The sequence below is a fragment of the Myotis nattereri genome (assembly GCF_964212035.1).
Source record: "Myotis nattereri genome assembly, chromosome: 12".
Classification (NCBI taxonomy): domain Eukaryota; kingdom Metazoa; phylum Chordata; class Mammalia; order Chiroptera; family Vespertilionidae; genus Myotis; species Myotis nattereri.
Window position 1 is genome coordinate 23,956,831 of NC_138087.1, and position 17,798 is coordinate 23,974,628.

General features: G+C 39.7%; 1 protein-coding gene across 1 annotated transcript in view; it reads right to left on the reverse strand.

Annotated features, from left to right (window-relative positions):
- ADAMTSL1 (ADAMTS like 1) overlaps positions 1-17,798 on the reverse strand; it is a gene marked incomplete at both ends in the record, with an annotated part of 891,527 nt that overhangs the window by 664,448 nt on the left and 209,281 nt on the right. The window lies entirely within an intron of this gene.

Genomic DNA, 17,798 nt, shown 5'->3' on the forward strand with positions numbered 1-17,798 from the left:
AAATTACTTAAACTGGAACTTAGGTCCTTCATGTGTAAAAGGGGAAGAACATTACTACTTACCTTACATAATTGTGATGATTTCATGGACTAACATACAAAAATGATTTTTAGCCCTAACCAGTTTGGCTCAGTGGATAAAGCATCGGCCTGCGGACTGAAGGGTCACAGGTTCGATTCTGGTCAAGGGCATGTACCTTGGTTGCAGGCACATCCCCAGTAGGGGATGTGCAGGAGGCAGCTGACAGATGTTTCTCTCTCATTGATGTTTCTAACTCTATCGCTCTCTGTAAAATAATCAATAAAATATATTAAAAAGAAAACTGATTTGTAAACTATAAATTCCTATACAGAGTTTGGTAGTATCATTACTAAATGGAGTTTGTTTTGTTTTGTTTTGTTTTGTTTTTTTTTACAGTATGAGCTAGCAGAGTATGTCCAGTCAAATAAATTAACATTTTCATCTTGACTGACTCACTTGGCTGGAAAAACATGTGGACATTCCAATATAAACAGGAGTGGGGAGGGGGTGTAGGAGACACATGTCATAATTTATTGAGATATGAGTCCTGGCACCTCATTTTTAAACAAAAAAATCATATTATTACTTCTGTAATGACATGCATTTTCATCTCTCTTGTGGTCATTTGGGAACTTATCTTACATCCTCTACAAGGCTAAAGATATCAAGGTCAGGGATCCTGACCTATTGATCACCCTGCAAGTCTAAGAACAATACCTTAAACTTAGTATGTGCACACTATTTGTTGAATTGAATTAAAATAAATTTGGCACCTCTAGTTTCAGGAAAGTGAAATTAAGTCATAACTTATCCTGATAAAATAGATTTTTCAAACAATTAAATATGGTGTTGAGCATGGAGTTGGCTACTTGGTAGGTAACAAAGACTCATGCTGTAAGCATCCACTCAGGAGCTGAAGAGATCATTCAGATGAATTCTAACTCTGTGAATCTGTGGATTAATTAGCTAAAATGTATGCTATTATTTCTGCTATCCTTCCCCACCTCCTCTATAATAGTAGACATAGATGTCCAGCAATTTGTAGCAACATTTATTTCCCCTACACAACAGTTGTGCAAAGGTCTTTTTGTTTGTTTTTGGCATCTTTGGAGGAATTTCTAGTTCTTAGGCATCTGATTAATGGCCTCTTTGATCATGTGTTAGTGTCACAGATCATTCATATACATTTGAATCTGCTTATCCATGAAATGCATGGACTAAATAATGCAGACACTACCATAACACATTTTCTATACTCAAAGAATCTGAGTTGTGTGATTTTAATGCTGACACTCAAGCCCACATTTCATTTCTGATCAGCTTTTTCTCTTATTCTTCTCTGGGGCTCCAATTTCCACTAGTTACTTTCCCATCTATGTGAATGTCATTGTCTCCTATTTCACAGAAAAAAATTAAGTCTCTTAGATGTGAATACTCTAAAATGACTGTGTTCCCACAATTACATGCTTCTGTCCCCATGCTCCCCTTGGTCTCATATATTCACATGTCTTTCCTCCTGGCTAAGGGGACTCTCCTCCATCTATACTCTGAATTCCATCAACTGATGTCCCCTTAGGGATCGTGTTTTGTTAGCTATTACTCTCTCCTCTTCCCTATCCCCCATATGTTGTCACTGTTTATCTCCAATTGACTCTTTATATATATATATATATATATATATATATATATATATATATATATATGAGAGAGAGAGAGAGAGAGAGAGAGAGAGAGAGAGAGAGAGAGAGAGAAAGGAAAAGAGAGGGAGAACGACAGAGGAAGAAATGTGTCTCTTCTTGACGCCGTACTCTTGTATCTAGTATCCAACATTTTCATTCCTCTCACAACCACTTTTCTATAAATATTTCCTCACTACAATGAATGGCTCCACAAGCTTTACAGACAGTAACCCTGAGCTTTCATGTTATCCAACTGAAATTTCTCAGGCTAAGGTCATCAATGACTTCCTAGGTATCAAATACAACAGGCATTTTCCAGTCTTCATCTTACATTCAAGAATCAAGACCTGGTTAGACTAAAACTTTCTCCTGCTTTACTTCCCATGACTACACACCCTTCAAGTTCTTCTCAGTCTCCCCAATGTTTTTATATTCATCTGCCCATCCCTTAAACCCTGGTGTTCTCTAGTTCTCTAACCTTACACCACCTGTGTCTTATTCTACAAGTTTCTCCTGGAAATCTTTTCCATGATCATGAATTTAGGCAGCACTAATGAGATGACAACTTTTAAATATATCTGTAGACCCAACTCCAGACTCATGCACCCAGTTACTTATTAAGAATCTCCAACCAGCCGAACTGGTTTGGCTCAGTGGATAGAGCGTCGGCCTGCGGACTTGAAGGGTCCCAGGTTCGATTCCGGTCAAGGGCATGTACCTTGGTTGCGGGCACATCCCTACTGGGGAGTGTGCAGGAGGCAGCTGATCGATCTCTCTCATCGAGGTTTCTAACTCTCTATCCCTCTCCCTTCTTCTCTGTAAAAAATCAATAAAATATATTAAAAAAAGAGAGAGAGAGAAAAAAAAAAGAATCTCCAACCAAATGTACCACCAGTACATTTGGAGAGAATTCATTATGGTGTCCACTTCTTCCAAATACACTCCTCCCACATGTCCCAAGCCGAAGACCTTTTAGTCTGCCTAGAATTTGTCTTCCCCACCCCCTCCTTTATTGCATTGATTGCCAAACTCTGACATTGCTCTCATCTGAATGTCATCTTGGCCTCTCCATCTCAAGATTTGTCCCCTGTCCTCTATACTATCCACAGCACTCTTCTCAGTAGTCTCTGTGCTTGTAATCTTATCCCTTATTCAGTCCAAGACCTGCACTGCTGCTGGAATGAGTTTTCTAAAAAAACAATTCCAAGCATCTCTCTCTCTGGCATGACATGCTGCACAATTCTTTACCTTCTGCATGAAGTTCCTCAAATTTTAATGTCAATCAAGGGTCTCGTTATAATATAGGAGGTTCAGGGAGTTCTGGGTTGGAGTCAGAGATTCTTCTTTTCTAACACACTCCCTGATGATGCTGATTTTGTGGTCCACAACCACACTACCAGTAGCAAGCTTCTACAGATTATAACCCAACCTCCTTTTAAAGTCTCAAAAGCCTTCTTGTTGGTCCTCTCATTACCACTGCAGCCTCTTCCTTCTTTGCTTTTGATGCTCCAGCATTGCTTTTGGCTGTCCAGACACACCATGGTCATCTGCTCCTCCATGTCTCTATACTGTCCGTTCCATCGTCTTTGCATGCCCACCTATAGTCATTGGTTAACTGCTACTCAGCTCAACTCTATCGTGGCAGGTCTGTCTCCCCAACAGATCATGAGATCCTTGAGAGAGGAGTCTGGTTCATATCCAAGGTCCTAACTTACTAGAGATCCTGACCCAGACGCCTGAGTCTCCATTACTCAATCTATCTGTCTACAGCAGAAGCCTCTCAAAATTCCCATTGCTCCTTAAATAATTCTTAGTGGAGAACATGTTGGCTAATAATCATAATCCAAAAGCCCCAAGGAGATAAGTATAAATTTTTTTTCCTTTTAGAGATTAAAACAAATTCTAAAGTGGGAGTAGATGAAGAAAAGGTCTATAATATAAACACACATTACACATGGCACACAGAGTTAGATCTTATCTTATATTAAATCAACTGGAATTTAGACAAATTTATCACTAATAAAAATACCTTCATGTTTTTCAAATTGCTTCACCAAACTCTTTCATTTAAATGTGCCTCCTGAGTATATTACTAAATGTGTTAAATGTGTCACCCTTTACAAACTGGATAAAATAAAGGATTAGCTAATGAGTCATTTGGAGGTTCTGCGTATTAATTGTTATAGCCTCATTGCCAGGACCCTAACCATCAACTGTTATCAATACCGTGGAAAAAGTGAAAAAATGTTTATTGACTTATTAAAAGTAAGAATCCTTAGAATTTCATGACTTGCCCCTCTTGTCTTTCCTAGACGGAACTCCTGGATGCTTCCAACATTTTGCTCACTCTTCATAAATGTTGCATATTTTAATTGTATTTTTGCAGATTCCCATTTGACTTAACTTTCCTATCTGATCTTGACTTTAAGAGGCATTTTTGTTTTATAACTACCAAATAAATTCCTGTGCTCTGTTAATCATTTTTTTCCCTGTCAGCGAAGTGTGGGTGACTGAATGTTAAATAAACATTCTTTTTTAAATGCAAACTGAAAATAGGATGTTCCATTTGTTTATATTATGTAAACATGAAAAAATGTGAGCTTTTCCCCCCTTTAGTTTCAAAAAGCCCACTCCCTTCATTTCCAAAACTATTTTTTAAACTCAAAGTTTGTCAGGTTTTCTATTGTAAAAACATTACTATGTTCGGAAGCTTTTTAAGCCTTCATTCCATTGATGAATCAGCTTTTGGTTCTTTACTACCTTCTTTTATTTCAACAAATATTAATTTAGCTTATTCTATGATGTGAAAGCTGTGCCAGGTGCTGGAGGGGGTGGACCATGATCTTCATAACCTTACAGTGGAAGAAAGAGAATGGTAGGTGACCATAGTTGGCAGGTGCATAGTGGTACTTCAATGGTTTTCCTTTGCATTCCCTTAAGGAATAGTAATAACAAAATGTTAGAAAAACGGTGTGCGTGGGGGGGGGGGGTGGGCGGGGGGGTGTCTGCTATATGGAAATATAAGCACCATGCCTTAGACCAGCGGTTCTCAACCTGTGGGTCACGACCCCTTTGGGGGTCGAATGACCCTTTCACAGGGGTCGCCTAAGACCATCGGAAAACACATTTATAATTACATATTGTTTTTGTGATTAATCACCATGCTTTAATTATGTTCAATTTGTAACAATGAAATTGGGGGTCACCACAACATGAGGAACTGTATTAAAGGGTCATGGCATTAGGAAGGTTGAGAACTACTGCCTTAGACCTATGTAAAAGAATGAAATAGACTAATTTAAAGGATGATGACATGTGCTCTGAGAATTGCCAACCTCTAATGGTCATTTTCAGTCCTGCTCATGAGTAGGCCTGGAGCCCAATTAATGAGTAGAAAAGCCTCTAAGTAACAATTTCTTTGGTAGCTTTGGTCTTTTAGAACAATCTCAAGTATGAGTCAATCAACAAATAGCAACAAAACCTCCACTCAGTGTATAGACTCTATGGAAAGTCCTATTCTATGAGCTGGGTAGCTGTGAAAATGAGACCTATGAAGATCAAACACATCTATTTCTACTAAATCACCATAAAAAGCTAAACGCTAAATTTCATGTTTTAAAATAGATACTATATGAAGATGTTTTATAAGTTGTTTTCAATAATATAGAAGCATATAGAGAGTAAAAAATGAAAGTTTCCTAAAGACTTGTACCCTAAATCTTCATTATAAGGGCACACTACACACTCCCTTATAATGAAATATTTATTGAAAACCAAAATGTTCAATAAATATTTGAGCATATGCTTTGCAGATAGCATGTGATAAAAAAATATTTGTTCTCAATGTAATGTATCCACCATTGTAGTATTATATAGAATACACCACTCTAAAATATCCCTTGTGCTTCACCTGCTCAAACCTCCCCCCTCCTCCAAAACCCCTGGTAACCACTGATTTGTCCACCAGTTTTTAATGTTTTGCTTTTTGGAGAATGCCATAAAATTGGAAGCATACAATATTTAGCCATTTCAGATCGATTTCTTTCACTTAGTAATATGCATTTAAGAGTCATCAGTGTTTTTGCATGGTTTGAAAGCTCATATCTTTTTATTGCTGAATTGTTTTCCATTCACATATTGAAGGACTTACCAGTTGCTCCCACTTTTTTATAATTATGAGTAAAGCTGCTATAAAGATTCACCTGCAGGTTTTTGTATGGACATAAATTTTCAAATCGGTTGGGTAGATATCTATGAGTATGATATATGGGCCATACAGTAAGACTCTTTAGCTTTCTAAGAAACTGCCAGCTTATCAAAATTGCTGTTATATTTTGCATTCCTACTATCATAGAATGAGAGTTCCTATCGATTTGCATCCTCCTCAACAATTGGTCTGTCAAAGTTTTGGATTTTAGCCATCCTAATCGGTGTGTAGTAGTACATCCTTGGTTTTAATTTGCATTTCCTCAATGATAAATAATGTTGAACATCTTTTCATATGCTTATGCAAGTTGTATATTTTTTCTATGAATTATGTCTTCAGAGCTTTGGCTCATTTATTTGTTTTCCTATTTGTTGAGTTTTAAGTGCTCTTTGCATATTTTAGGTTTAAGTCCTTTATTAGATGTATGCTTTGCAAAAATTTTCTCTTAGTCAATTGCTTGCTTTTAGATTCTCTTAGCAGTGTATTCTGCAGAAGTTTTTATTTTAATAAAGCCCAGCTTATTCATGTTTTCTTTCATAGACCAAGCTTTTTGTGTTATATTTAAAAACATATCACCAAACACAGCTCACATAGATTTTCTTGGAAGTTTTAATCTAGAAGTTTGTAGTTCTGCATTTTACATTTAGGCCTATGATCCCTTTCAGAGTTAATTTTTGTGAGGTCTGTATCTGGGTTCCTTTTACTGCAAAAGGACATATAATTGGTACAGCTCCACAATTGTGCAATTTTAGTCTCAGTAGAATGAATAAATTGTTGTAAGTTATATGTGATTATTAATAAATTAATAAATAAAACTAACATGGTGAAATGCCATTGAGTTTGAAAAGCACTAGGAAAAATTACATGAGCCATTTCAAAGAAACTGAGGCTCAGTAAATACAGTAATTTACTTAAGTCAGCCACACCTGGTCCTTAAGGAACCAAAAAATATGGCGGCATTAACTGCACATAATACATAGTAACTATGGACTATTATACAAAAAAAGCTCAAGTTTTTTAATACTACTATACTTTATGGTTTCTTTTGGCTTCTAGATTCTTTTTTGTCTTAAACAGTCCACTTTTAACATACACATACCACTGAGAGTTGTTCTACCTCTTTGGTTGGTAGAATAATCAGGATATACCTAAGTAACTTAGCATTGTAAACCCATACCTAGAATGAGGCTCATGCCCTCCCTAACTCCAAGAGCAGCTCTCACAGCCTCTGTTGGGACAGCCCTATTATTTATGGGTTTGTTTCCTCATGAGGCAGCCTGCTGACCTGACAGCTCCAAATACTAGGGGAGAAATACCTTCATTATCATACCGAGTCAGAGTTTCTCTCAATGCAATGCCACAAAAGTCCCATCATTTTTAAACACAGAGAACATCCTTGGCCTGGTATCTTGGAAGGACCACTGACTAAACAAACGATACCCAGGTCCCAGCCTGAGCTGGGTGATTCAGTGGCAGTCATTTTATCCCTATATATTTTAATTCGTTCATTTAGGATAACGCTTTCAAATTCTCTGGTTGTAAAAAAAAGATGGTAAACTTGCAAGAATACGTTTTAAATCAGTTAAAAATAAAAGTAAATAATGGGAAAGCACCCAGGGAGTAAGAAAACAGTAGGAAGGATGAAGCAGCATTAAAATAAGAGAAGAAACTAAGTAGTCAGCTTCACTAAGTTCAGCCACAAAGGGACACATACAATATTATGACATGGTGAGTGGCTTCCACAGCCTTTATAGGAACACCATTCTCAAAACTGGCCTTTGTATTAAGCTTTAACTCTCAAAGGCGGGAGGGATTCTATTCTTCATGTGCTCACAAGATAAGAAGAAACTGCCCCCAAGCACAGATCCAAATAGCACCGTCTTTCCCCAGGGAATGTTTTACTCAGTTGTTAAAGATTCCCACCAGAAATCTTTCTGAAAGTCCTGAACCATATTTCATCAACCCCCCTCCCCATTTTCCTACAGAAACAAAATTAATGGTTCCCTCAATGGCAGTTCCCTCACTTCTTTTAAAACTCTGTGAAGGAAATGTGGCTTTGTGCAGGTTATTTTCATTCCTCTAACTTCTATAATGAAAGAATCTGTTTAATGTATTCATTGAAAGAATTATTTAAGCTCCAGTTCAGCCCTTCATTATTGCCGGGGATAAAAGAAACAAAAGGTGATTTGCACTTGAGAATTTGCAGCATGAAGTGTCTGTTAAAACCAGCAGCAACCATCCTCTTGAGCAGGCACCCGGCAGGAATGGGCCCCTTCTCTAAAGCAGGCACACGCCTACACTTGACCCTTGGGTTCTAACAAGGGAGAACGCCTATATGATTCCATCGACCAGGGTGACAAAACCCTTGCTTGGAAAAACACAAAAGCACATGGCAGCTCTGAGCTTTGCTGCTAAGCAACGTTGTCCTGCTCCCGCAGCCCCTATCCCCCAATGCCATAAAAAATAAAGTGAAGTGGAAGTTACTGGCTGTGGGAAAGGAAGATGTATTTGGGATGGAGAGAAGCTGCAAACCTGCTCTTTACCATCCTTCAGTTAGAGCCAGTTGAACCCAGTGCATAAGTAATTGCTAAATGAAGGAGAAGGGGACTTGCTCCAGAGGCTGCCAGGTTCCTCTGAGCACACCCTGTAGGTGAGAGACGGAATCGAATTGGGAGTACTAAAATAATACGTGTGTCCTTGTGGCTCTGGCTACATTCTCCTAAATGGCAGCTGAGAGTGGATGGTGGTTAAACCCTCTGATGGCAAGCTTGATTGACCACAATCAGTTCTACATTATCCAGGTTCAATGCCACCCAAAGTTAAAGTGAAACTGCCACCTGCAGACCATTATCATCCTTATCCCAGCTGGTATTTACTGAGCCCCTGCTAGGTTTCAGAGCCCAGATGAGTACTTTGTGGACATTAGTTCACTTCATCTTCAAAACGGTACTGGGCCTGGCCAGCGTGGCTTAGTAGTTTAGTGTCAACCTATGAACCAAGAGGTCATGGTTCAATTCCCAATCAGGGCACATGCCCAGGTTGTGGGCTCAATCCCCAGTCTCTCATCATTGATGTTGCTATCACTCTCTCCCTCTCCCTTCTTCTCTGAAATCAGTAATAAAAAGAATATATTTAAAAAAAATGGTACTGGAAGTATGCATTAGTCACCCAATTTCATAGGTTAGAAAACTGATACTCAGAAAATCTACGGTGAGAATTGGGCAGGGCATGATTTGAACTCGTGCATATCTCATTCCAAGGTTGGAATTTTTTGCACTCTTTACTAGAGGCTTGGTGCACAAAATTCGTGCACTAGAGTGTGTGTGGGGGGGGAACCTGAGCCCAGCCTGCCCCCTCTCATAGTTCGTGACCTCTCAGACATCACTCTCGTAGTCCTGGACCCCCTCGCTCCTTACTGCCCACCTGCAGGCTTCTTACCACTCAGCCGCTGCACTCGCCAGCCATGAGCCCAGCTACTGGCTGAGCAGTGCTCCTGCTGTGGGAGCGCACTGACCACCAGGGAGCAGCTCCTGCATTGAGCATCTGCCCCCTGTTGGTCAGTGCACATCATAGCTAGTGACCAGTTATTCTGGTCTTTCTGCTGTAATGGTAGCTTAGGCTTTTATTATATAGACTAGTGGCCCAGTGCATGAAATTCATGGACAGAGGGAGTGGGTTCCCTCAGCCCAGCCTGCACCCTCTCCAATCAGGGACCCCTTGGGGGATGTCTGACTGCTGGCCTCCCCTGACAGCCTGATCTTGCCCCTAACTACCCTCCCCTGCCGGCCTGGTTGCCCCCAATTGCCCTCCCCTGCCGGCCTGATCTTGCCCCCAATGGCCCTCCCCTGCAGCCTGATCTCGCCCCCAACTACCCTCCCCTGCTGGCCTGGTTGCCCCTAACTGCCCTCCCCTGCCAGCTAATTTGGTTCTGATTGTTCAGTTTTTATTGCCAGTCAGCATCAAAAGCTCTGCCTCCTAGGGAGCCATTGGCTCCTTGCATTTCACCCAGATGTGGTTCTGATTGGTCGGTTTCTATGCCAGTCAGCGTCAAAAGCTCCACCTCCTAGGCAGCCATTGGCTCCTCACATTTCACCCAGATTTGGTTCTGATTGGTCAGTTTCTATGCCAGGCAGCATCTCTGGGCCTATCTCCGGGCCTGATTAGAGAGGCAGGGCTGATCAGCAGCCCCCACAGAGGCCCAGAGAGAAAGAGAAAGAGAGGTGCAGCTGCTGGCGAAGCCTGGAGAGAAAGAGAGAGACAATGGCTGATCAACAGCTGCCACAAAGGCTGCAGATCAGACCCTACCTCTCTCTCCCAGCTGCCACAGCAGCTGAGCACTGACTGCAGGACTGACTTCCAGTGTTCGGATGAGCCTTTGGTCAGACATTACAGACCCTGGGTTTTTATATATTAGGACAGCATCAACACTTGGCCTTGGTCACTTATTGGGAAGGTGACTTTGTGATGTGACTTTTTTTAAGTTTGTAGATTCCATACTTCCTTGTTTCAAACCTATCTTGGCCTCTTGCTAGCTGTATTGTCTCTCACAATAACTTTGGCTAGTTATTTATATTCTTTGTGCCTCAGTTTCCTTAGCTGCACTTACTTTATAAGTTGTATATGAGGCTGGAATGAATAGCTAAATTATAAGCTATTGGATGGGCACTTGGCATGTAGAAGGCACTCGTGAAGTGTTTACTCTTATTGTTTGCCTTACATGAGTCTGATGAAGAAGGGACACGTCAAAGCAAAGCAGAGAAATCACTCCTGATGCTCAAAGCTTTTTGAGAGAGAAGCATAATGTATTAAAAAGAAAGCCTAGATTTTATAGAGAAAGTTTGAAAATACTAGCATCAGCTCTGAGTCCTGTCATGTCATTGCTTTGAAGGGCAGACAGTCCTGAGCTGTGCTTGTGAACAGAGCCAGTCAATTTGGAGTCAGTCAATCCTCTTGCCAATTTATTTTATGTTGTTGTTGAAACATCTGTTTGTCAAGAATTATTATACAAGCGATGGGGAAGAGTTCCCAAGGACAAGAGGTTAAGTAACTTGCTCAGAGGTTAAATCAATAGTTAGACTAAACACAATCCATAATTCCCAATGCTCAGTCACTCCTCTTTCCTCTGGAGTCATGCCTCTCTTTTGACTGCATTCCCAGCTATGTTTGAGAACAGTCAGTCACACTTCAGATTGTAGGGGGGAGAGGAAGGGAACCTTTTTCCATAAAAATATACCTGTTGAGTCAGGATGAACCAAAAGCAATCCTTGCTAGTTTGTTATTAATTTATTTTATCATAGTCAAGACAAGATAAACAGCCAAGCAGCCTCTTAAATATTACCAGTATGGCTCTAACTTAGTACTTGCTCTACGTTTTGCCATTTCCACCTCAACACACCCCCATCAAATAACAATTGTGATTAAGAATGCTTACACAAAGCCATGGCCAGTGTTGCTAAGTGGTTAGAGCAGTGGTTCTCAACCTTCCTAATGTCGCGACCCTTTAATACAGTTCCTCATGTTGTAGTGACCCTCAATTTCATTGTTACAAATTGAACATAATTAAAGCATAGTGATTAATCACAAAAACAATATATAGTCATATATGTGTTTTCTGATGGTCTTAGGCAACCTCTGTGAAAGGGTCGTTCGACCCCCAAAGGGGTCGCAACCCACAGGTTGAGAACCGCTGGGTTAGAGCATTAGCCTACAGACCGAAGGGTCTTAGGTTCGATTCTGGTCAAGGGTTAGTACATGAGTTGCAGTTTGGTTTCCTGGCAGGGTCAGGGCATGTGCAGGAGACAACCAATGGAAGTGTCTCTCTCACACTGATCTCTCTCTCCACCCCCTCCATTCTCTCTAACCAAAAAAAAAAAATCTCAGTGGAAAAAATATATCTTCAGGCGAGGATTAACAAAAAAGGAAAGAATGCTTACATTGAACCATTCTGAAGGATCCAACCTGCTTCTCTAGGTAATGCAGAGAACCAATGCAGGGAAAATAAACTAGGATTGCATCATTTGTTAACACCCCTGCTCATGTAACAGCTGGACTGCTGGTTATGTTGGCGGCAAGTGGGGCAGAAAACAACTCTAGCAGTTTGTGGGGATGTGGGAGTGGATGTGGGATGTGTGCCATAAGAGGACCTCAAAGCTATATTCTGCAAGAGGGAGAAGAGTTACACCTACAGTGAGGCCATCCCAAGATTTCACCATGAAGTTTGCTAGAACCCCACCACGATAAAAAGGGCTTACTGTGCCCACATTGTTTGTACAAACAATATGATTAATGCTGCATACCCGCTTTCCTTTTGGGAATCTGGAATTCTAGTATGTGCTGGTAGAGAAAGCATACGTGACCAGCCCCCAGTAATCCCTTTGGTGTTGAGTATCTACTGGCTTTCCTGACAGACAACATTTCACCTGTTTTCACTATCTGTTGCTGGGGGAGGGCTCTTGGAAGCTTGCTCCTGACTTCGTCTGGACTTTGCCACATAGACCTTTTCTCCCTGTAAATGTTACATGTGGTGCAGCTACGAGTATAACCAAAGGCTGAGTTCTGTGATCTCTAGGAAATCATCAAATCTGAGAGTGGTCTTGGAAATCCCCAATACACAGGGTGAAGAAACACTCTTCTAAAACCTTAGGAACTTTTCCTAAGCCAACTATGCTCCTCTTGGGCCCCAGCACTTTTACTTTGTATTTTGGTCATTTTTGTCCAAGCCTAACCTTCCTGTAAAGTAGGCTTAAGAGTAGGCTGGGCTTGATTTAGCTCTGTGTCACCTAGTCCTGTGCCTAACACAAAGACTATACCTATTGAAAGTTGGTACATGAATAGATAAATGCCACTTGGGTATTTCTCTCAATTACAATGCCTGGTTCAAATAATGGATATTTTTATTTGATCTGTTTGAATGTGAGATCATTCACATCCCCTGAACTTCCAAGACTAAAAATTCCATTAAGTCTCTGGAGAAAGATACAAACTTTTGTAATTGGCTGAAGATCATAAAAATCCAAAAAGGAAGAATCACATTTCTATTTAGAGGAAGGAATGCAGGATATATTTTTAAAATTTTCTAATGTAGAATTCAAATTTTAAACTTCAACCCAATCTCAATGCGCAAAAATTGTGATTTCATGCATAGAACTTTCCTTGAGTCATGAAGTCTATACTAGATTAAGGCACCACACACATAGCAATTACATAAGATGACTATACCATTTTGTACAAGGGTTATGTAACATATATTCTGTATGTATTAATTCATGATTTCCTGGTCATTTAAAAGTTGGACAGAACTTCTTTTGTTTGGAGGGTTCTCACCTACTGATATTGAAATCTCTTCTGTGGATTTTCAAGGGGTTTATCAAAATATGGGGAGATGACCCGTCAGCAATAGAATAAAGTTAGCTTTACCATTATTTGACTCTACTTTCTATTGCCAAGTTCGGAAGCCTTCCACCATCACAATGCACAATGTTGATGCTTTTGAATCTTCTGAGACGTGCTGTCATTGATTTTGCTTTAAAGCACAGGGACTGTGTAGAATCAGGTATATATGCCCTGGTGTGACCTCTACTGCCTTGGGAAGGATAACAGAGACTCTAACACTCTTAGGAAACAGTATATGCCTTCTGAATGCTTAACTCAGAAACCAGGTTGACAGAAGTTTGCCCTCTCAACACTACAATTAGAAAGAAAATACCATAAGGTCCAAGGTTTGCTGAATCAGTCAGTCAGTTGGTCACAAGACCATACAATGTTAGAGCATCTTACTGTATCCTGCCCTTTATCTTCTAGGTGAGAGAAGAAATGAGATTCAGACAGGTGAGGTGATTTCCCCCAAGATCTCATAGCTCCTTAGTGACAGATATTACAGTAGGACCCATGTCTCTAGATTCTCAGTCTTCCAATGCATGCACATACATGCACATGCACACACACACACATGCATACATACACACTCTCAACTACACACAAGCCATACTCATGGGGATATAGAAGAGGCTCATGGCTATGGTGTAAACTATTTGAGGCAGAGTGTTAGATCTAGGTTTTGGCAATCTGACCACCCAAAACAAGATCACTTTAAACTAAGTCGTCTCTTTGGGATGCTGGCACTCCAGCAGGAATTAATAAGGATGCTGCAAAAAGCATAATTCTACGCTCCTCTTTTCTCTGGGACCCCTAACTGGCTTGCTGCGACCCCCAGTGCTTCCTTTTGTACATTGAAAACACTCATAATATAAGAACACTTGTTTTCAAGGTCAGTTTTCCATAGGTGGAGCCTCACAAAAGAAGCTATGGTTCACATTAGTAGCCAGACACCTGTTAGTACACCAGCTTGTTTGTATATTATCACGCTGATTGTTGCTACTTGCTCTTAAAATTGCAAATAACTTATTTTGTAAAAGCAAATAACACAAACCAAAAGCATGCTCACCTTCATTATTCCCTAAATTTAGCATATCCTTCTAAAACATTAGCTGTTACCTATATGGGTGAAGAATAAATAATTAGGGAGATATCTATCTAGAAAAAAATACTTGCAACATTTTTTTTTCATAAACACAATTTGGTTTTATTTTAAGAAAGTTCTGAAAGTATAATTACAATTACTTAAGTCTCTCCGATTTACAAAGCATTTTGAACACATTACCTCATTTCATTTAATAGTTTTGACAATAATCCCATTAGTTACGTTTTATCACCCCTATCTTACAGAGGCAGAAAATGTGGTTAGAAAATTTAAGTTGGCTGTCTGAGAACATGTAGCCAGCAAGTGGCCCAACGGGGACTTGAGTCCAACTCTAGTATTTCAAAACAGAGCCATAGATTTTGCATGTCAGGTCTTCTTGTTTGTTTTTTAGTATATTTTTATTGATGTCAGAGAGGAAGGGAGGGGAAGAGACAGAAACATCAATGATGAGAGAATCATTGATCAGCTGCCTCCTGCACACCTCACGCTGGGGACTGAGCCAGCAACCCAGGCATGTGCCCTGACAGGGAATTGAAACTTGCCCTCCTGGATCATAGGTTGATGCTCAACCACTGAGCCACACGGGCCAGGCAGGGCTTCTTGGTTTTTGGTCCAGCTGTCCAAGTGATCCTACCTCAAAAATCCTCCACCCACCAAGAAAGATTCCCCAATCTATATTCACTTGTGTGAGTCTCAGAGCAAAGACACTTCTCTTTTGCATGTTTCTCTCCCTACATTTGGAAAAAGTTACTGCTCTCCACCAGTGGAATTCTTAGCACCCTAGAATAAAGTGCTTTAAAATGGGCCTTTGGTTACTAAAGGGTCCTTTTGTTATTAAATAGATATTGAAACAAAATATAGAACTCTACAACTATAGGCATTCCATCATTTCAGGTGGGAATTCTTTATAATTATTTTTTCTTCCACAGGGTTTTATTTTATACATTGTTTTAGCTTTCTCCAAAGTCATTATATAAACCCCAGTGGAAAAATTCATCTATTGCAGAGCCATAAAGTGTTTTCTTAAAAATTCCATCACCCACTTTATTACTGGAAAGCAACTACAGAAAGGCTTATACATTAAGAGATTTTAAGTTTGACCACTGGGACTAATGGAACCTGGGCTTTCAATATTAATCTATCAGAAAATATATAAATTTTTTTTAATGATCTCCATGTGTTTTTCAAAGATGAATATTAAAGGCCCAAGGCTTTGACAGTCCCAATTTAGCATGAATAAAATTATAAAGACCCGCACTTCTCTTTCTATAATTCTAATAATTACTTCTATAATAAGAATTGTTTATTTTTTCACTTGTCTTCAAACAGATTAATTTATTTCCTATTTGAAATGATGGACTTGGCCAATAATATAGAAAAACAAAATCCACCTAAGATTAAACTTAGCATCTCCAATAACAGGTATTCCTCCCAGAAATCTGGGCTACGATCATTGCCTTGAACCATTTAGAAATTCCTGCCTCATCCCTGACTCCTCCTTATTTTTCCCACTTCCCACCCCACCCAATTTGTTTTCATTTTCTGCATATTTTGTCTCAGATATGTCACTTTAACTCTCTTCCTTCTCTTTACACTCATTCATCTTGCCTCAGTTAGAGCCTTATCCTATTTTATCTTAACTACTGCTTTGCCTCTCCTCACCACCTTTAAGCCACCTCACACTTCATCCAGTGATTGTTTTCAAATGTGCCCTTACGCTTCGCAATCTTATTTTTATTTCTGTTTTACTTTTATTATGAATGTTTTATTGGACATGGAAAAACAAAATAGTTTTTTAAAATCTTTATTGTTGAGAATATTACAGATGTCCCCCTCATTTCCCCCATTGCAGGCCTTCACCACACCACTGTCTGTGACCATGAGCAGCCTGTACTTGGAAAACTACAGGATGATGAAAAAAGAAATAAAGAAAGATACAGACAAGTGGAAGCATATACCATGTTCATGGATTGGAAGAATTAATATCATTAAAATGTCAATACTACCCAAAGATATCTATAGATTCAACTCCATCCCTATTAAAATACCAATTGCATATTTCTCAGATCTAGAGCAAATATTCCAAAATTCTATATGTAACTAAATAACTGCAGCAATTGTGAGAAAGAAAAATAAAGTTGGAGGGATCACAATACCGAATATCAAATTATATTACAAAGCCATTATAATCAAAACAGCCTAATGCTAGCACAAGAATAGGCATAGAGATCAATGGAACAGAACAGAGATCCCAGAAATCGACCCAAGCCATAACTCTCAATGAATATCTGACAAAGGAGGCAAGAGCATACACTGGAGTAAAGACAGTCATTTCAATAAATGGTGTTGGAAAAACTGGACAGGAGAATGCAAAAATAGAATCTGGACCATCAACTTACACCATACACAAGAATAAACTCAAAATGGATGAAATACTTAAATGTAAGCAGTGAAACCATAAAAATCCTCAAAGAAACCATAGGCAGCAAAATTTCACAACCTTGTTTAAATATGCCAGTGGTTGGCAGCTACTTCAACAAGTTCTCACTTCTTGCCACAACACACAGGGCCAACCACAGTACAACTGCAGGTGTGTCCCAAATAGCTGCTTTCCAGCCTTTGGCCTCAGAGCCTCCTGCTTAGAATGGCATCCCTTGTTTCCCCTTTTTCTTTTTAGGGAGACGTTGCAAAGTTCCACTTACAGGTCATCCTCTCTGCAAAGCCTTTGCTGACTTCCACACATAGAGGCTGCCCTTCCCCTTCCTGTTGCCTTCCTCTGTGAAAGCGCTTTTCCTGTACACTCTGGTTACCTGTTCACTAATCTGTCTCTCTTTACATGCTTATCAAGTCAGGGGCTGTTTTCAGTATTCACTTTATACCACTAATACCGACATACCTTTGAATGTAGTGTTTTTAGAGAACAGAGCCTCCTTGCCTAAACGCACTTGCATGCGTGTACTATATCATCCAGTGCTTTCTGGCTGTTGTTGACAGCCTACATCTGAATCACCTGGGAGCATTATGAAAATGATTCCCAAGGTATATGTCTGATCTTCTTAATCACACTCTCTAAGGGTATTCCTTGGAAATCTTTATTCTTAATAAGCTACCCAAGTGATTCTGATGTAGTCAGATTTGTGAACTCCTGTGCAACTTACTTGATACGCAGAGTCTTGTATGTTCTTATTACCTTCTTCCACATCAGTATTACATGGCTGAGAGGGAGGTAGTGCAGGGCATGCATCACGGAGTAAGACAATTTGAATCTTGGCTCTGTAATCCCAGCTACATGATCCTAGGCCAGTGGTCAGCAAACTCATTAGTCAACAGAGCCAAATATCAACAGTACAACGTTTGAAATTTCTTTTGAGAGCCAAATTTTTTAAACTTAAACTATATAGGTAGGTACATT